Here is a 21,514-nt window from a genome sequence, read left to right as displayed (position 1 = left end):
CTGAGGTCGGCAGATGGGCACTGCTGAGGCGGCAGATGGGCACTGCTGAGTCGGCACAGGTGGGCACTGCTGAGTCGGCACAGGTGGGCACTGCTGAGTCGGCACAGGTGGGCACTGCTGAGTCTGCACAGATGGGCACTGATGGGTCGGCACAGATGTGCACTGATTTATTGCACGGATGTGCACTGATAAGGCAGCAGATGGGCACTGCTGAGGCGGCACAGATGGGCACTGCTGAGGCGGCACAGATGGGCACTGCTGAGGCGGCACAGATGGGCACCGCTGAGGCGGCACAGATGGGCACCGATTGGCACTGGCGGTGCACAGATGGGCACTGGCGGTGCACAGGTGGGGTAGATCTGGACACAGGTGGGGTAGATCTGGGCACAGGTGGGGTAGATCTGGGCACAGGCGGGGTAGATCTGGGCACAGGCGGGGTAGATCTGGGCACAGGTGGGGTAGATCTGGGCACAGGCGGGGTAGATCTGGGCACTGGCAGGGTTTATATTAGCACTGGCACGTTTATATTAGCACTGGCAGGGTTTATATTAGCACTGGCACGTAGAGAACACTCACTCACATTCGGCAATGGGTGATGATCTCATTTGTTTACATTTGAGATCATCACCCATTGGTGGCGGCGATCGCGCTGTAAACGGCCGCTGTGATTGGCCGTTTACAGCGATCTGTGATTGGCTGTGCCCAGGGGACACGGCCAACACAGATTTTCCCCCGATGCGCGCTCCCGGGAGCGCGCGGGGAGCTCTTAAAGGGGACGACGTCAATAGACGTAGTCCCGGAAATTGAGATCCGCGCTGTAGCCGTCATTTGACTATAGCGCGGATCTCAAGTGGTTAATGGAGATTTTTAGGAATTAAAAATAAAAAACATCCAAAAAAGAATAAACAAAATCTGAAATTGTGTAGATGTGACACAAACTAAAATTGTATTGCTGAAATGGTTAAAAAAGAGTAATGAAATACGTTCGGGAGAAGTGTGTGTGACTATGAGCATCAAAAGAAGTTCGTTCTTGCAGCATTGTAAAGAACAAGAGAATGCGCTTGATGAAAGAATTTTTAACATTGCAGCGTGACGAATGTGCTATATCGCTTACGAGCAGTAGTTTTACCTGAATGAGCGCTTCCATGTCTGAATTTGAATGTGAGCATGCGTGGCACCTTGTCCGTCGGAGTAGGCTACACATGATCGGAGTATGTTCGATCGGACCAGTTTGTCGGAAAATATTTCCAACATGTTGGAAAATTTTGTCCGACGGATATTCAGACGGAATCAGTCCGATGCATACCACACACAGTCTGATTATCCGACAACACGGTCCAATAGGACACATTCCGACGGATTCTCCGACCGTGTGTACAAGGGCTAAGGATGCCAGGGAGTCCCCTTGATGGAGCGCAGTGACTACTGAGCAAACCGATTCTATTCTGAACCTCTGCACTTTTACAAAGTGATTGAGGGCTTTTAAGTCCAAGATTGGACGTACCCCATCCTTCTTGGGAATCACAAACAGATTCGAGTAGAACCCCTGGAAGTGTTCCAAGTCTGGAACCGGTACAATCACCCCGCGATTCATCAAATGCCTTACCGCCCCCAACAGGGCCTCCCGGCGAACCGGGGATACGGGTATGCTGGAGGGGAATCTGTTTGGCGGCCAAGAGAGAAACTATCTTGTAGCCTGTGGAAATGAGATCGCAGACCCATTGGTCGGATAACCGGGAGGACCATCCGGCTGCAAACTCCCGAAGGCAACCCCCCACCCGAGACATGGATGGGAGCAAACCTTCATGTGGTAGCACTTTTGTTCGCAGGCTTATTAGGCTTGCGGTTCCAGGGACGTTTTTGACCGTCTGTGGGCATCCTGTTGGGCTGGGGACGTTTTGTTGAAGCTCCCGTCGGACGAAAAAGCCGTTTGTGAGCGGAAAAAGAGGGCCCTTGCCTACAACGTGGCTCCTTAGCTTTCCTGGCCTGTGGGAGCAGTGTACTCTTACCACCTGTGGCATTTTTAATAATGTCATCTAGCGAGGCTCCAAAGAGCCGGTCGCCAAGGAAAGGAAGATCCGTCAGGGCTTTTTTGGTTGCCTGGTCAGCCGACCAGCATTTTAGCCAAATTAGGCGCCTCAGCACCACAGCTGACACTGAAGCCCTAGATAACAGGGGGAGAGTATCCAGGGCCGCGTCACAGACATACTTAAGGCCTTGCACTAGTTGGTCTGCTAGTTCCACGCAGATAGGGGAAGCCTGTTGCTCTCCCAATTCGCGGTGCAAAAGTTTTGCCCACTCAGTCAGTGTCTGCGACACAAGTGCGGATGCCAGTACAGGTCGCATGGCTGACCCCACAACCGTAAACAAGGAACGAGCCACCGCCTCAGCCTTCCTGTCTGTGGGATCCTTGAATGCAGGAGTCCCCTCAACCGGGATCGTGGTTACTTTATTTAACCTGGATACTGGGGGGTCCATGACCAGAAGAGCCTACCATTTCTTGAGAAGGCTTTCGTCAAAGGGGTAACGCACCACCATGTATTTGGGGACCGAAAAGGTCTGTTTTGCGGCGACCCCATTCCTTGTAAATGAACTTGTCAAAATAAGTCAGATACGAGAACACCTTAGGTGAACGTGCTGGCTTGCGGGACCCAAAAGGAACCGGTACATCAGCAAAGGGATCCGCTGGCTCCTAAATCTTCAGGGTATCATGCACAGCTGTGATAAGTGCTCCAACAGGTGCTTTGTCACACACGGACCCGGATGGGGACTCATCCTCACTGTCCGAACGGTCATGGTCAGCGTCCTCTGACAAGACAGAGCAACGGTCACCGGCCTCAGCAGGACCTGAGTCTGCGCCAGAGCTCTCCCCAGAAAATGGGAGTGCAGGGGGCGCTTTTTAGCACCTTTCTTCCCACGCACCGCCTCCATCTTGGCAATGAACGAATTGAGGGCCGCCGTCAGGGTGTCCATGGGGACTGCACCATCCGCAGGTGACCCGGTTGCAATTGCCTGGATTTCAGGGGAAGAAACACCAGTTTCCGAAGCCATGCTGACCCTACCCTGTCTGCCACCCGAAGGGGACTTAGGACAGTAACAGTCCCACCCTCCTTGCTGCCACTGACTGAGGGGTTCTAACCTGCCGGACTCACCGGCCTGAGGAGCTCCACGCTGTATCCAGCAGTGCCTGTAGACCCCTATCGCTCCCAGATGCAGAGGAACCAAAACTGTGTCGGATTGCAATCCGTCAGAACGATCGGTGAACGATCGCTCAGCGATCTGAAAAACATGCCCAGACTACACAGAAGGCCGTCCAGCGCTCAGTAATGACAAATAGGAACCTGATTACGCAAGAAGCTGCTGCTAGAGCACAAAAAACGTGGCTGGCTTCAAGAAAATGGCCGCCAGTGTCCTGAATAGGGAATCACCAGAAAAATGGCCGCTTGAAGCCCAGAAGCATGCTGTCCTTTGCCCACACTGAAAATGGCCACCAGCCAGCGCCATGAGAGACAGAAAAAAACATGTTGCAGAGACACAGCGCGGCACTGACACACAGGCAAACCTGACAGGCACCTCCTGGGAGTTTAACCACTTCAATACAGGGCACTTAAACACCTTCCTGCCCAGACCAATTTTGAGCTTTCAGCGCTGTCGCATTTTGAATGACAATTGCGCGGTCATGCTACACTGTATCCAAATGAAATTTTTATCATTTTTTTCCCACAAATAGAGCTTTCTTTTGGTGGTATTTGATCACCTCTACGGTTTTTATTTTTTGCGCTACAAATAAAAAAATACCGAAAATTTTGAAAAAAAATATGTTTTTTTTTGTTTCAGTTTCAAAACTTTGTAAATAAGTACGTTTTCTCCTTCACTGATGGGCACTGATGGGGCTACACTGATGGGCACTGATAAGGCGGCAGTGATGGGCACCAATGTGGCACCAATGAAGTGGCACTGATGAGGTGGCATTGATGGACACTGATATGTGGCACTGATAGGCGGCACTGATGGGCGACCCGGATGGGCGACACGGATGGGCGACACGGACGGACACTGATAGGTGGCACAAATTGGCACTGATAGCTGGCATGGATGGGCGGCACAGATGGGCATGGATAGGCGGCACAGATGGGCATGGATAGGCGGCACAGATGGGCATGGGTGGGCACTGATAGGCGGCACAGGTGGGCACTCATAGGCGGCACAGGTGGGCACTCATAGGCGGCACAGGTGGGCACTCATAGGCGGCACAGGTGGGCACTCATAGGCGGCATTGGTGTTATACTATAGTAATGGATGCCAATCAGTGCCAAACAATAATGCATGCCAATCAGTGATGCCCATTGTGGGCACTGATTGGCATCCATTATGGGCACTGATTGGCATCCATTGTGCTGACTGGCATCCCTGGTGGTCTAGGGAGGATTACCTTTTCCCTGGTGGCGTCCCTGGTGGTCCAGTGTGGGCATCCTCGGGGGGGCTGTACTGATAATCGATCAGCACAGACCCCCCCTGTCAGAGGAGCAGCCGATCGGCTCTCCTCTACTCACGTCTGACAGACGCGAGTGAGGGAAAGCCGATCACCGGCTCTTCCCATTTACACTGTGATCAGCCGTGATTGGACACGGCTGATCACGTGGTAAAGGGTCTCCGTCGGAGACTCTTTACCGAGATCGTAGTTGCCGGGTGTCAGACTGACACCCCGCAACAACGATTGCCGTGATGCGCGCCCCCGGGGGCGTGCAGCGGCTCATAATCCTGATCACGTCATATGACGTCCGGTCAGGATTATGAAACCACTTTGCAGCCGTCAATTGCCTATAGGGCGGGCGGCAAGTGGTTAAGCACTCAGGATCCAGGCACCCCCAGTCAGCCAGAACCCAGGTGAGAGCCCAAGGGCACACACACACTGCTCAGTATCCATGCACAGCCCCCCCGTGGTGGGGGGGAAGGAGGGGAGATAGGGACAGGAGAGATAAGAGAGGGGGTGAGGGGACCCCCGAATCGACCTCTCAGGGAATGCCCAGCTGCTCAACCTTGTTGAGACAGGGAGAGCTGTACTTACCAGTCCTGAAGAGCTGGGAGACATTCCATTGTAGCCAACTCCAGATCAGTACAGGGAAGGTTACTGGCCCGGGATACTGTGACACAGACATCAGTAGCCCGGTCATATGTATGCCCCGGAGCATAAAAGCTCACCGACCACCTCTGGAGCTGAGGTATGTCGTGGCCTGCCGAGCTGTAGCTGCGACCTGCACACGCTCAATGGCCCGACTGGGGAGACTACAAGGATAAGTGAACCAGCCTGTCACCCAGCCGGCTGTTGATAGAAGATCACAGTATCATTTATCTTGCGCAAAAAGCCAAGCTTCTGCATAAAAAAAACACGGACCTATGGGCCCGCAGGGTTCCTATGTCTATCTCCTTCACTAAGCAAAATAAAACTGAGGCTAGAGAAGAGAAGCTTGAGAGCGGATAAAATTTCAATTTACAAATACCGTACTGGTAACCCCACAATAGGGATAAAACTTTCGCGGAAGGGGGTTTAACAAGACTCGTGGCCAATTAGAAGAAAATAGGTTTAACCTTAAAGGGTTTGTTTTTTATTTTCTAAATAGGTTCCTTTAAGCTAGTGCATTGTTGGTTCACTTACCTTTTCCTTCGATTTCCCTTATACATGTTTTTTTTTGTTTTGTCTGAATTTCTCACTTCCTTCTCAGTAAGCTGTTCTGGCTGACTAAACACCGCTCGGATGATGATGTGAGTTTTACTGAGGAGAAACAGGAAGTGAGAAATTCAGACAAAGAAAAAAAAAAAACATCTAGAAGGGAAATCGAAGGAAAAGGTAAGTGAACAAACAATGCGCTAGCTTAAAAGAACCTCTTTAGAAAATAAAAAACAAAGCTTTACAACCCCTTTAAACTACGTAGAGGGTTCTTTACTGTAGGAGCAGCAAGGATGTGGAATTCCCATCCACAGGTGGTGGTCTCAGCAGGGAGCATCGTTAGTTAAAAGAAACTATTAGATAAGCACGTGAACGACCACAACATACAGGGATATACAAGATAATACCAACATATAATCAAACACTTCGGTTGGACTTGTGTCTTTTTTCGACCTCACCTACTAAGTAACTATGGCAGATAGGTCAGACACTTTTGACACTATTTTGGGACCATGGACATTTATACAGCGGTCAATGCTACAAATAGCCACAGATTACTGTATAAATTACACTGGCAGGGAAGGGGTTAAACACTAGAGGGTGATCAAGGGGTTGTGTTCCCTGGATGTGTTTTAATTGTAGGCGGGATGGGCTCACTACAGTAGATCCCGGTCATGTTGCTAGGCAGAACAGGGAAATGCCTTGTTTACATAGGCCTCTCCTTGCTGGAATCGCAGGCCACTGGTGACCATCGAGTTTACGGAAGCTGTGGCGGCCTCGTGCGCCCACTTGCCGGCAAATTCAAAGGGACGTATGGGTATGCCCTTATACCTATATACAAAAATCCGCGCTAATACGTGAAAAATTAATTATTTTAAATATTGACTAAAATAAATAAACTTGTGTAATATTTCAAATCAAAAAATTTATCAAAATTATAATCACCCACACTATGATAGTGTTAAAAATTAACAAATATAAACCCAGATTTCATACAGTGTGATATAAAAATATATGTTAATTTCTATATCTATCAGCATACAAATTGATACCCAATATCATAAAACATAATCCATAGTGATAAAGAATTTAAATCAACATGAAAAACTTCACCTTAATAAATTACTTATAAATAATTAAATAAATATATTTGTGAAAAAATATTTGTGAAAAAAATATATTAACAAGTCTGACCAACTTATAGTTCATGTAAAGTGTCCAATCTCAGACTTGAAAAGTGCACGCAAGAAGTGTCAGCAGAGTCTCTGTGATAGATTCAACATACACCCTTTCGGAAAAAGTTCTGTGAAATGTAGCAAGTAACACCAACACACTCTTTGGCCGCTTACCAGAACTCTAGGTCCTTATTAAATGGGACCCAGAAGCGCAATAGTTATTGCCCAAGTTGTCACACAAGATGGCAGGAAATGCGACCACTCACTTGCAGCTGCAGGGTATCAGGCAACAATAAGCCGTTTCGAATATCTTTTGGATTGGCTCTGCAGACTCCTCTTCTCCATTGCCGATACCTGCAGCTTTCCTGCCAATCCCCTGGACAGGTTTGTTGGTGGCGGGGGTCTTCTGGGCTTGTATGGCCCTCTGTTGGATTGGCTCTGCAGACTCCTCTGCTCCGTTGCCGATACCTGCAGCTTTCCTGCCAATCCCCTGGACAGTATATCTCTCAGAAGGTGAAAGAAAAAAAGGAAAATTGACAATAACACTACAAAAATCACCTTGTGGCATTACAAACGAAACACTGCTAAATAACAGTGCACTACAATGTCCAAAATTGAACTACGTGAGAATTATAAACGCATGTGCATAAATACAGTGCAATAAACATTAAAATAAATTGTGATTAAATAGCAATCAAAAATCGCATATAAGTAATAGCAATCAAAAATCGCATAAAAGTAATAAAGTGAATGAGTGACAGAACATAAATAGAGCAAATAAATAAAACAAAATATTTTCTGCTACAAATAGTGCTCTAATAACGATGTGCAGTCCCAAAGAAATTTGGTCTCAAAAATTCGATATTCAATCAGACACACTCAATGTCTAATAAAAAAAACTGATGATAGCATTAGTTCAAAGACTCCTTCTCCAGTGAAAGTTCTATAGCAAAGTGTCCATAAAACGCAAAACCTCCACCGCACCCTAGGTGTTCGTGCCCCCCTCGTTTAGAACACTCACCAACAGTATTGCCCAGCACTCTCGTGTCGGGCAAAAATCGCTTATAGTGAATGCAGATGATAACTGTTTCTCCAGCCAACTCTTGTGACAGACTTCGCAGCAGAGGTTAATGGATTAATATCTCAGAGTTACCTCAGGGAGACAAAAGAGACTTCCCATAGTGCAAAATTGCAAAGCTATTTTTAATCTCAATAAAACAATCGATTAAAATCACACTCACATGGATCAAATTAAAAGTAGGCACTTCAAATAGACATTCCACTTATTAATCAGGAGATCCTTCACTCATAGGCATTGGTGAGCACACTGGAAGCAAGCTAAGTTGATATCAAAAAGCACCGTCTCTATATAAGGTAGCTGTGCGGTACCTGACAGCAGGCAACCCAATTTGAAAGCAGCGCCAAATAGTGATATCCAGTCTTTCAACTTGTGTGTTCTCCTTCCTCCGCCTTCTCTCTAACCTTTTACTGTGTGTGCTGGTCGCCGTATAGCCACGCCCCCGACATGTTTTGTCCAATAGACTTCCTCATGGGTTTCCCCTGGACAGGTTTGTTGGTGGCAGGGTATTAAAAGGCTGGTACTCAGGTGGTTAAGGGGGAGGAATTAGGCAAATTGAAAGAATATTCTCAATCTGATAATATAATCCTACCCAGAGTCCTCAGCTTTGTAGCAAGCAATGCAGAGTAAACAAGGAATAGAAGGAAAGATAGCCTGTGTCCTGTAAGCCAAGATATGGAATTTACTGGTAAGTGAAAATCCCCCCTATCTTAATCATACGGTACAGGACACAAGTGTACACACAGTACACAATACACAGTATTTTACCACAAACAGAAATGTAAGTGCTATATAGTAGACAGTAACCAGAGATGATAAAAAGAGATGTATATGCACACATACATGTATACAAAAAAGTCCACCTGCAGCTAAGAGGAACATATAGACACCAGGGAAGGTGTTACGGCAAAGCAAACAAATACAAGAATCCATGTGTAGCACTGGGGGATTTCCGTCTATACAGCCAAAAACATGCTGTTAAATAAGCTGACTGTTAAGGCCCATACACACAATCAGACTTTTTGACAACAAACATGCAAATTAGCTGTTTTGGAGCAACATCCGACCGTGTGTACGCTCCATCGGACAAACTTTTTTGGTTTTCATCTGACTTTTGTTGGCTGTGCGAACGGATAAACTTTCTGGCAACAAAAGTCCGATGGAGCAAAGTCTGATCGTGTGTACAGAAAACCATAGGTCTTTTGTACAAAGTACAAACAGGCATGCTCAGAACCAATGCAAAAGATCGGACAACAATACAGAAGTTGACCAAAGGTGGCGGTAAAGAGCAGAAAAACCACATGATTTGGAAAAAGTTGGCTGAAAAAGTCCTTCTATATGTATGCAATACAAGTTCAGGGCCGACGCCCTTTGTACAAAAGGGAAAGTTTGTACAAAGTCCTATCGTATGTGTGAGTCTTTACTTGTAGTCCCCCAGCTGGTCAGTCTGTGGACTACCCCCTACCTCCAGGGATAAGTGTGGGCCAGCAACTGTTTACTGCAACAGATGTACTTATCGAGGTGCCGCCAGCATCTCTCAGCCGTCTGCATCGACCTTCCCATAACTCATATTGAATGCACAGCAGGGCTTCCCACAAGTGACCTCCTTGGGGACTGAGTGATCTTACCCAGCAGACCACTATCCCCTCTCCTCTTCAGCAGCCTTCCCTGTATGGTACGTGGAGCCCTCCTTGCTTTTTATTACATTGTGATGATGCTCGTTTTGTCAGTCTTACTGACCAGTCTGCATTATATGATCATTTTTTTGTGATTACTTTTTAATAAACTGTATACAAACCTTGGTGACAACAATCCCTTGGAGTCATCTATCTCTGTGGGACTACAAGTAACAGCCAGCTTATTTAACAGCATCTTGTTTTTGGCTATATAGATTGATATTCCCCTGTGCTACACATTGAGGATTCTTGTGTTTGAATACACAGTATTTAAACACTCTGGGATGACCCCAAGCAATGACTGTGAAGGATGGGTATCAACTAGGCAAACAGAACTGTGCCAGGCCCAACAAAAACAAGGGACAACAGACCCAACTTTATAGTGCCGCTGCAAGAACCATGTGGCTGAAAGCTCAACAGCAGGAAATTACTCCATTCAGATCTGTTGGAACTTTGAAAGGGTATGAACAGAAGACCAGGTGGCGACCTTAAAAAACTGGGCTACACAAGTCTGCTGCTGGAATGCCTAGGAAATGCACTCTGACCTGGTGGAGTGGGCATATAAAAGCACAGATTTATCCTTGAGAGTGTAAGCTCTAGAGATTATGTGTCTTATGCATCAAGCGACTTTGGACTTGGAAGCAGAATGCTCCTTGCCAAGTCCTGAGGACAGGACAAATAGGGCATCCATCTTCCTGATGGAAGCTGTTGCTGAGGTAGACTCATGTTTCTCACTAGGTCCACGCAATAGAAAGCAGTTTTTCTTTAGGTGCTTTGAAGCAGGTAATAAGGATGGCAGGGCTGTGTGTTCACTGAGGTAAATCACTGATACCACTTTGGCAAGAACAGATGGTCTTGGGCATAAGACTACCTTACTCTAAAGAATGAGGAATGTCTCTTTACAAAAGTAAACCAAAAACTCAGAGACATCTGACAGATATGATAGCAACCAAAATGGCCATTTTGGTGTAATCTAAGGGGTGATTTCTGCAGTGCAGAGAGAACCAAGTTGAGAACACAAGGAAGCACCAGGTGCTGTAACTTGATGCAAGATACACCTTGAATAAAGTGAGAGTGAAGCTGAAACCTGCCTTTCAGAGTGCTTAAGGCTAAGTTCCAGGCAAGTCCTGATTGTCGGAAAGCCAGAATGTAATTTAATTTCTGGGATTGAAGTGCCTGCGTTTACACAAGTCAGTGAAAGATTTCCAGGTTTGATAGTAAATCTTTATGAAAAAGTGGCTTTTCTTGCTTTTAGCAAGGTAGAAATTACAGACTTAGAGACCCCTCTGTCTCTTAAGACAGGAGCTTCAACAGCCATGAGGTTAAGGCCAGAGACTGAGAAGCAGGTTTGAACAAAGGACCCTAAGGCTGCAGGTCTGCTCTGACTGGTAGATACCAGGGTTAATTTCCTATTTGTCTAAGTCTGTGTACCAAGTTCTTCTGGGCTAGTTCAGTGACATGAGAATCACTGTCTTCTTTTCTTGCTCTATCATGTGGAGCAGATGAGGCAACATTCGCATTGGGGGAGGGCATAGGTTAGTCTGAGACCAGGGGATTAACAATGCATCCAATGCCAGTGCTAGGGGATCCTTGGTTAAGACCACAAGCAGAGGTAGTTTGTTGTTGAATCTGGAGGCCAGGATATCCACATCCGGGATACCCCATTTTTGACCTATCAGGTTGAAGATGCCTGGGTCCCAGATGGTGGCAACTTAGGTACAGTAATCCGCTTTCCAGTTGTCCATTCCTGGCCCGTAGTCCACAGAGATTGCTCTGGGCATGAGATAATCTGGCTTGCATCCTTCACGGCTGAAAGAATCCTGGTATTCTCTTGAATGCTGATGTAGGCAACAATCATGGCATTTTGCAGCCTGATTTGGTGTCTTTGCCGAAAGGGGGTCTAGTGTTGTAAAGCCATTCCTATTGCTCTGTGCTCCTGGATCTTGATTGGGAGCTTGGCTTCTACCAGCGATAATGTTCCCTGGGCTGTGAAGGACTGGAACATTCCTCCTCAGCCTGAATGATTGATATCTTTTGTTTTCACTCTCTAGTGATAAGGAAGGAAAGATTTCTCACTTGTTAAGGCTGCACTGGGGATCCACCTACTTAGAGAATCCATTGCTTTGCTGAACACGATGTGTGGGTCAAGAGAACGAGCATGTTTGTTCCAGGTTGGCAAGATGTTGTGTTGAAGAGGTCTCCAATTATTGTTATAGCCTCAAAGAGTAGATTTTTGGAAATTGATCACTCAACCAAAAGCCTGGAGCATCTCACTTGTCCTGTGGACATAAACCGAAACCAATTGAACCCACAAATCTGGGATGTCTGTGACCCAGAGAGAAGCAAACTGTAATAGACATCTCCCTAATCTCAGGAGTGGAGGCACCCCTTCATTGTGAAGAGGGATTTGCGGCCCAAGTCTTCTGTCAAAAAGAAGGTTTGAATGTTTTAAGCTTGAAGCCTGGGTAAAGTGATTAGCGTTCGGAAGAGGTAGAGGCACCTGAGAAGGGGGATTCTGGGATCTTCTGCTGTGAAAGTAAAACCTTCCATCCTGTGAAAACTTCATCCCCTAAAAGGTGTTCTTTTTTCAGGGGCATACCTTGTGAGCCTTTTTTTTTTTTACAGGCAGCTTCAGCTCTCCAGGCTTTGAGCCATAGGATTCTGTGCATATGAATGAAGATTAGGATTATTCTGGAAACTTGTCATTACTTATTCTAGGGTATCCACACAAAAGAGCACAGAAGAAGGTAACTGCTCAGTTAATGTAGTTGAAAACCCTCACATATAATCAGTGAAGTCACTTGCCTCAGGTGATACACAAAGATTAAACAAATCCTGCTAGATAAGCTGTATCTGTTTATCTGCAGTTGTCACTCCTTTACAGCCAAAATCGAGAATATACACATGATCTCTCAGCTTTGAAAAGTAGGGGACGGGGAGCTGAAGTTACACACTGCAGAGCTCAGTGAGAACAGCTCTGAACCCTGATTGGATGGAAGGAACACACCCCCTTCACACAATACACAAAGAATGTGCAGAGTTAAAGTGGTAGTATGGTCGATTTTTTAACTTTTACCTACAGGAAAGCCCATAATAAGGCTTACCTGTAGGTAAAAATAATATCTCCTAAACCTGTACGGTTTAGGAGATATTCCCCTCGGTATGCGCCGCTGACTGCAGTGGCGCATGCGCACAAGGGGGTTCTCTCCGTGAAAATCCGGCAGCGCTCGTGCGGCCGGACTGAAATCTCCCACGCGCATGCGCGGGAGTGTCGATATCGCGGCTCCGGCCACTCACAGCGCCGGAGCCGCGATACCCGGAAGAGACGCCGAGGGAGCATGTCGGCTCCCTCATGCTCCCTCGGCGTGGATCGGGCCAGATGTCGGGGCCTCGTTCTAAGGTAAGTATTTCATAATGAGCTAGTATGCGGTGCATACTAGCTCATTATGCATTTTGCTTTGCAGGTTTAAAAATAAAATAAAAAAATTGCGGGTTTACTACCGCTTTAAGGATATAAATCACAGGCTGTGTGCTGGAGCTCTGCTCTCTGATCACCTTTTTATATCTTGTGTCAGGAAAACCTGTCAGAAGTGACTCATGCTGATAGCGGAGGAATGAGGCAGCAGACAGAAATCACACTCAGTGATTTGAAAAGAGACAAGTACACAGTATAGAAGGCTGTGCTTTGTTCATATTCCATGCCTGAGATTAACAAGGTCCTGGAATACAGGATCATATTGGTTGTTCATTGTCCCAATCCGGTTAGCTGCAGCTTGACAGACAGAAGTTGCATCAATAGTTGGTTGTAGTGTGAAGAAAGACTTTAGGAGCATCTAAAATTTCCTATCTGCAGAATCTTTGAATTAAGGAACATCTTCAGTTGATACAGTGAGATGTACAACAATGTTGAAGCTTTTGTGCACAGCAGAAATGAGAAAATCCACATTAGCAAGCATGTTGCATGAAGCTGCAGGTGAATAGGGGTCTGAGGGTAAGAAATCTTGCACAGCCTCCTCTAACACAGGGTCCTCCTCATTCCTTTCTGAGCCTTCTCTAAGGTCAGACATATCAGGATGTGACTCAGGTAGAGACGGAAGAGCTGGAGAAGTAGCTCTGCGTTTTGGAGCCCTGGACAGAGATGGCTATGTTAAAGCTGTTGTCTGGGGAATTGAGACACAGATGCACAAAAATCTGCCTTTGTCAACTGCCTAGGTCGTTTGTTGTGTGCCTGAAATAAAGCTAGAGTCAGATGCCAAAACCAGTGTTAAAATTTAGGTTCTGCTCCGGTGCAAAGGAAGCTTTATCACTCTAAGGTTCAGTATTGTGTGGGTCTTCAGAAGGGTGTTTTCGCCATGGATCCTTTTTGCCTGGTTTCCAGCATAGAGATGAGGTTATTCCCCTGTGAGTTACCTACAAAGTAGGATGAAGAATATAGGCTAAGCGTGTCTGGGAAGAGTACAAAGCAACCTGGGTGTAGACTGCCCTGTAGAGAAGTACTAGTGGCAAAAGGGCATGAAGAAGCACCTGAGTACCTTATAAATTCTCTAGGAAGAAGTGTAATTAAAATGTGCAACCAGTGGCTTGATGTAACACCTGGTCATCCACTGAGACTGAGCTTTGCGTAATTGAATTTTAGTGCCAAATTTTAAAAGTTTACACTATGAAGTGAACAAATTCCAAACCTAACCCTGCTTTTTCAAGTAATGGTCAGAGATACAGCATGAGCCTCTCTTACCTCGTTCATGTCTCTGGTCCCTATGTATGGGTCCAGGGTTCCATAGGGATGGACCATTGCCCTAGACCTGTGTTGCATCCAGTTGCTGACTACATGTGTTGCAAAAGGTGCCGAGATATATTCTTGTGCAGGATCCAGTGCCAGGAGCAACATCATACACCTTCTTCACAGTGTGGAATCTGGGTACAGCTCTCAAAGTTTTACAGAGGTTGTACCAATCTGGACAACAGTGTTGATTTCTCCATAAGGGTGAAAAGGTCAATCACCTTAATTGAACTAGCCAAAAATTAGGATTTGCAGAGTTGGGTAGGGTTATGCTACAGACGCCCAGGGGATGTATCCTCAAAAGCTTGCCAGTGTCCAATCACTTGAAGGTATAAGCCTATAACCCAAGGTCTATGAATTCTCAGCCTGTATTCTGTACGGTACGATTAAGATAAACATATTTATACTAAGAAACATCAAAAGAAAACAATGCAAAATAATTAGGTTTAGCACCCATAACACACACAAATGTCTCAACAAAGCTATACTATGAGCATTAAAGCATCTTCTGATAATAAATTGATGTAACAAAGGCAGTGGTGAGGGAATGCATCTTGCATTTTGGGTCAAGTTGCGACTACTTCCTGAGCTACTGTAAATCTGATTTTACGCTAATTCTATAGGACTAATGCCTTGTACACAAGGTCGGACATTCTGATCATAAAACTCTATTTTGTCCTAAACTGGTGTTGCATACATACGGTCAGACAAACTTGTCGGAATTTCCGATAGTCAAGAACGTGGTGGCGCAAATCACGTACGACGGGACTATAAAAGGGTAGTTCAGCACCACGTGCAGCACCCTTTGGGCTCCTTCTGCTGATCTCGTGTTTATCACGTGTTAGAAGAAGTTTGGTTAGAGGCGATTCGCGCTTTTCAGACTTGTGCTTCAGATCGTTACTGCTCTACGGTTTATGCTTGTCGGTGCGTATCTGCTTATCAGTGTGTGTAGTCAGTTCGCATTTGTCATTGTGGCCTATATTTTTCATATAGTACGCTTTGATTTTCAGTGCTTATTGTCCGCTCGTTTCTGGTTTTCAGTTCGTTCTTTCAGGCCTTGCTGTTCATCGGTGCTTTCTGTTAGTCTGTAGACATGTGCATTCATTTTCGTCCGAATGCATTTTCGTCCGAATGTCAGGTATTTTCGTTTTCATTTTGACAAACGATAACGAAAGCATAGATTCCGAAAAAACGAAAGATCCGACATAAATAAATGCTTTATTTTCATTGTTACAACAGTTCGATATAGAATAGGAGATTCAACGTGACTCTGACAATAACAATCTGTGTCTATAGAACCTGTGATCGAATGTGCCTAACCTTACCTCTATTAGTCCAAGATTATATAGAGAAAATATTCGACAGAGAAAAAAGATTTGACAGAGAGAAAAGATTCTGCAAGTTACTGTCCTAAAAAGTGTTTGGGGTCCTGCCCCAGGGGACATGTATCAATGCAAAAAAAAGTTTTAAAAACTCCCGTTTTTTCGGGAGCAATGATTTTAATAATGATTAAAGTGAAACAATAAAAGTATAATATTCCTTTAAATCTCTTACCTGGGGGGTGTCTATAGTATGCCTGTGAAGGAGCGCATGTTTCTGGTGCTTAGAACTGTCCCTGCACAAAGTGTCATTTATGCAGAAAAAAAAGTCCTTTAAAATCACTCGCAGCTATTATGAAATTTCGGCTCCGTAATACAGAGAACACTCATTGAAAGTCATTGATAAAAAAAATTAAAAAAATAAAATAAAAAAGCGTGGGGGTCCCCCAAATTCAATTACCAGGCCCTTTAGGTCTGGTATGGATATTAAGGGGAACCCTGCATCAAATTTAAAAAAAATTGACATGGGGTTCCCCCTAAATATCCATACCAGACCCTTCAGGTCTGGTATGGATATTAAGGGGAACCCCGCGTCAAATGTAAAAAAAAAATTGACGTGGGGGTCCCCCTAAAAATCCATACCAGACCCTTTAAACGAGCACGCAACCTGGCAGGCCTCAGGAAAAGAGGGGGGGCGAGAGAGTGGCCCCCCTCCCTCCTGAACCGTACCAGGCCACATGCCCTCAACATTGGGAGGATGCTTTGGGGGTCTGTGACCCATCAAAGCACCTTGTCCCCATGTTGATGTGGAGAAGGGCCTCATCCCCACAACCCTGGCCGTTGGTTGTGGGGGTCTGCGGGCGGGGGGCTTATCAGATTCTGGAAGCCCCCTTTAACAAGGGGACCCCCAGATCCTGCCCCCAGTTTGAAATGGTAAGGGGGTATAAAAGTACCCCTACCATTTCACAAAGAAAGTGTAAAAAAATTGTTAAATAAGACAAACACACTTTTGAAAAATTCCTTTATTAAAAATAAAAAAAATTAAAAAAAGATTCCACGGAGGAGACACTGCGGGGATCCCGGCGGCCTGACGTTTGTTATATGCGGAGGGCGGGGCCACCCGTCACCTGACCCTGCCCCCCTCTAATGTAACGGAAACCTGCCTGTGTTACATCAGAGGGGGGCGGGGTCACCCATACGTCACAGGGAAGCCCGGGTTTCCCCTTGCGTCAGAGGGGGGCGGGGTCAGGTGACGGATGGCCCCGCCCTCCGCATATAACAAATGTCAGGCCGCCGGGATCCCCGCAGTGTCTCCTCCGTGGAGACAGAAGATGGATGGATTCGCTGCGCTGGATCAGATCAGCCATCGCTGCAGAGATGATTGTCCCATCGCTGGATAGCAAGAGTGGATATTTTATTTTTATTTTTAATAAAGGAATTTTTCAAAAGTGTGTTTGTCTTATTTAACAATTTTTTACACTTTCTTTGTGAAATGGTAAGGGGGTACTTTTGGGGGTACCATGATGGAAGATAGCACATGTTGACACACTGTGTGCATCTTCCAAATTTGGCTTTTTAAAAAATATAAAAAGTGTTTTTTAAAAAAGAAAATGGATGCTAGCTAGTTTTGGGTGTTTCAGATTCTCCCTAAAACATTAATGATGTTCTTCATTTTTTGTTGAACCTCATTGATGTTTTTCTTGAGATTATCTAAATCGTGATTGAACCCCATTATCTCCTCGATGATGATCTGGGCACTTTCACTGGTAAAATGCAATTCTTCTTCCACAACATCCACATCACCTAACAATGAACCAAAAAAAGTACCATGTATTATAAAAATGCAGGCATACATCTATTACCTTACCTGAAGCTGTGGTCTCAGACACTCACCTGTTGTGGTGCCAATTTCAACAACCTCTCCTTCCTCCTCCGCTTGTGCTTTTGGTATTTCACCCTTCTTTGGGAGGTGTGGGGTCCCTGGTGTCCTCAGACGTCCTGAGTCTTCTCTCCCCTATGAGAATGTAAAAAAGGAATACTTAGCTCACTGATATTTGAGGGCAGAAATAGGAATATGAAACATTGCTTGGAAGTGTCGTACAATTGTCTTTTTTGGCAAAGTTCAAAGCTGAAAAAAAAATGTGACACTTTCTAAAGCTGGAATACTTACCTGTTTTGTGCAAGTTTGACAGATGGAGACACCCTTATAGTATCCACTCGAGCATGTGTGTGGGACACCCTAATAAAAAGGGTGTTCTGGTGTCCCACACTAGTGCTCCTGAGTCCAGTCCAGCCCCCTAAGTGCAACTTGCCAAAACATCGTCTTTAAAGTGGGCGAACGAACAATGTTTACTACAAACGATTGAACCCATGAACATGAAAGTGGCCACTGTACAACATTAAAGAAAAGCACATGGAGCAGTATGCAAGCAATAATAATAATGTGAACACACGACAACTACTTACTTTTTTGAAGAACTCGCTTAATCCTTCTTAATCCTATACTTCCCATTATAGTCGTTCCTCTTCAATATGTCCACCATCTCCAACATCTCAACAAAAGACATATTTGAGGCCTTAAATCTCCTCCGGGATCGGGACGTTTCTGGCTCTGGGCTTTCCTCGTCCTCCTCCTGGTTAGTAGAATAATTAGTGCACACCTGCTGTGTCTCCGCCATGTGCTCTTCCCACTGCGCCGAAAGAGAAGGGGCGAGGAATAGACTAGAAAGAACGCCAGGGGCAGGCGGAGTTTTACGCATTCGCACTGTATATAAAACGTAACATGCGTGCGTCATACGTACGATCTGTGAGCGGAGGAAGGAGGAACTGAAGTGCCGATCGTTCGAACGAAGGTACAATTTTAACCTGGTACATCACTAGCCTATACTGCTTCTAGATTGAGGCTTAGATTGGGACAAGATTAGGAGAGTTTAGCCTGACATTAGGGTTTGTCTTGTATTGTGTCTTGCAGAGAATATGGATGGGTTCAACGACCATAGTTTCCTCCCCCTGTTCATAGACAAGTACAGGGAGCTGCCCTGTCTATGGCAAACCAAACACCCACATTACAGCAACAAATTAAAGCAGGCATCGATGGAGAAACTGCTGAAGTTGGTGAAGCCGGTGGTCCCCAGGGCAGCCAACTATTTAAAAGCTAAAATTGGTGGCCTGAGTACATATCTGAGGGAGCGCAAGAAGGTCCAGGAGTCCATGAAATCTGGAGCTGCAGCAGATGATGTTTATGTCCCCAGGCTGTGGTACTATGAGAGGCTGCATTTTTTGTCAGACCAGACTGAAGTCAGGGAATCACTCTCCACTCTTCCTTCCACGCTTCCTTCTACACTTCGTTCCACCCATGCTGAGGCTTCCGAAGCCCAACCTGGGCTTTCCGGACAGGAAGTACTAGAGGAGCCCAGCTTGAGCCAGGTATTGTTCTACATATTTTTGGAGTAAAAATGAATGATGTTAACTTAATTTTTGTTAACTTGATTTTTGCTCACTAATTGCTGATTTTATAAAGTGTTTTACATATCAATAGACAGTAGTGGTCAGAATATTTGGGACAAGAATGAAAAATGCTGGGCTCAGAATGATAGTCTTTTCTATTTAACATTCAATTTGTGACAGTCAGGAGCTGAAAATTGTGTGTGTTTGATGAACCAAAAACTAAAACTATGTCCCTTTTTCATACACATACAAGACCTCAACCAAGAGGAGGACATGGAATGTGACAGCCAGGTGGTGGCTGTGGAATGTGGCAGCCAGGAGGAGGCAGGGGTAAGTGGCAGCCAAGATGTGGGCAAGCCTTGAAGCCTGACTAAATCGCAGGTCCCTCCCCTCTGCCTTCCAACCTAAAGGGCCAGAAAGGGGGAGAATGTGGAGGAGTCAGTGCTCAGGCTAATTGGGGAGGCTTCTGCGGCCCTCAAAGCCACCCCCACTTATCAAGAGGCCTTTGCCGCCTTGGCTGCGTGTAAACTGCACAAAATTGAGGAGGGGCAACGTCTCATGTGCGAGGAAATTTTCAAAACTCTAAATAAGGGGTTTTTGGGCCAAATGACACCAAAAACACACTTGTGTGATTTGGACCGTGCTTCTCCTTCTGCCACACCTCCAACACCACAGCCACAGCCTGGAAGGAAGCGTGGAAGGAAGACCAGACTGCACTCCCTTAGATATGGACTCCTCAGGCCACCCATTTTTGCCTTTAAATAATTGATGTGTGCCCTGGGGGCCAAAAGCTTTGCCAATTTCCCCAGTTTCTCCAGCGTTGCCTCCCTCTTTATTTGATTATGACACCTAATAAAGGGTTTTTTTTGGTTAAAGAAATACTTGCCTATGTGTTTTACTTAAAAAAAGCACAGTTTATTTGTGAGTAGGCAGGTACATTTCAAAAATACAAAGTCACATTAACAAGGGGCACCAACACCAAACAACCTCCTCGAGATTAAAAAAATAAAACCATAAAATAAAAAGATAATAATGGTGTTGTGGTAAGTTGACACACAAAACACACAAAAAAATGTATTAAAAATGCAACCACAAAATTAAAAGAAAAATATATATATAAAAATCAAAAATTATTCGGGAGATCTGACTAATAAAAATATTCTATTCATGAAATTAGGAAAAAGAATAAAGAAATACATTTTGGAGAAGTCTGTGTGTATATGAGCAACAAAACAACTTCATTCTTCTAGCATTATAAAGAAAAAGAGAATGCGCTATATCGATTACGAACGCTAGTTTTACCTGACCGATCGCTTCCGTCTCAAAATTTATTCTGAGCATGCATGGCACTTTGTCCACTGGACTAGGCTACACACAATCGGATCATGTTGAAACGATCAGATCATGTTGTCGGAAAAATTGAGATTCAGCTCTAAAACTTTGTGTGTCAGAAATTCCGATGGAAAAAGTCTGATGGAGCCCACACACGGTCGGATTTTCCGACAACAACATGATCCGATCGCACATTTTCCGTCGGAAAATCCAACCGTGTGTACAGGGTATAAGAGATTATTAAATTCCACACCTGTAGGTTATAAACACCTTGACTCACCTATGCTGGAACTTTCCTGCTTGATCTGGAGCTTCTTTTTGTATGTTATTATCCTGGCTTGCAATGTTTTCAATATGCTGGAAAGTGAGAATAACTTTTACATTTATGCAGTATATTTGTTTTATGAAGAAGATTAGAGATATTCATTCAGAAGTATTTTTTTTATCTAGTGTTAAATAATTTGCACTTTCAAGATTAGGATAGCAGAAATTCATACACTAAAAATGAGTAACTAAAGTGCTTTTACCAGAAAGGTAAGAAATAAGCTTAGTAAGTTCAAGGTTGCCGTCGATTTCCTTGGGAACACTAACAATGTTATATAGCAATTTCTCAATCCACAATCAGCAATATAAGAGAATTCAGGCCAGATCATACCTTGTGTGAATATACCAGTGTACACTAGTAATGCCTTTGTAAAAATATTTGTACAGGCTACCTTACAGCAAATTTAATCTTCTAGTTCTTTTCTTACAGTAAGTCTAGGTCTAGGATTCAAGAATGTATGCATTTAAACATCACATACTAATGTGTGTTTATATCATGGTGGAATTTTCAGAAGTACGAAAATTTGTATGAATGTCACAGTTTATGATTTATTATACAGGCTTAGCGGATATACTTTTTTTATACCTTTGCCTACATTTAATGATGCATACTATACAACAGTTAATATACTACTGAATTACATTTTAAATTACTTACATACTACTACATATTATTCACTACTGAATTACATTTTGTTATACCCACAAGAAATAA

The 21,514-nt window shown here is 44.8% G+C and overlaps 1 long non-coding RNA gene across 1 annotated transcript in view; it reads right to left on the bottom strand.

Moving 5' to 3' along the window:
* The window catches only part of LOC143942096 (uncharacterized), a 41,069-nt gene extending 20,237 nt beyond the window's left edge, over positions 1 to 20,832 (bottom strand). Inside the window, exon 1 of the long non-coding RNA XR_013264677.1 lies at positions 20,756 to 20,832. This is a non-coding gene — a long non-coding RNA (uncharacterized LOC143942096). The remainder of the gene's footprint in view (positions 1 to 20,755) is intronic.
* Positions 20,833 to 21,514: the final 682 nt, after the last annotated feature.

The sequence above is a fragment of the Lithobates pipiens genome, unplaced genomic scaffold (assembly GCF_037356315.1).
Source record: "Lithobates pipiens isolate NorthernLeopardFrog02 unplaced genomic scaffold, aLitPip1_a1.2 Scaffold_30, whole genome shotgun sequence".
NCBI classification, from domain to species: Eukaryota; Metazoa; Chordata; class Amphibia; order Anura; family Ranidae; genus Lithobates; species Lithobates pipiens.
The sequence above is the reverse complement of the archived record's forward strand: the minus strand, read 5'-3'. Positions and strand labels throughout refer to the sequence as shown.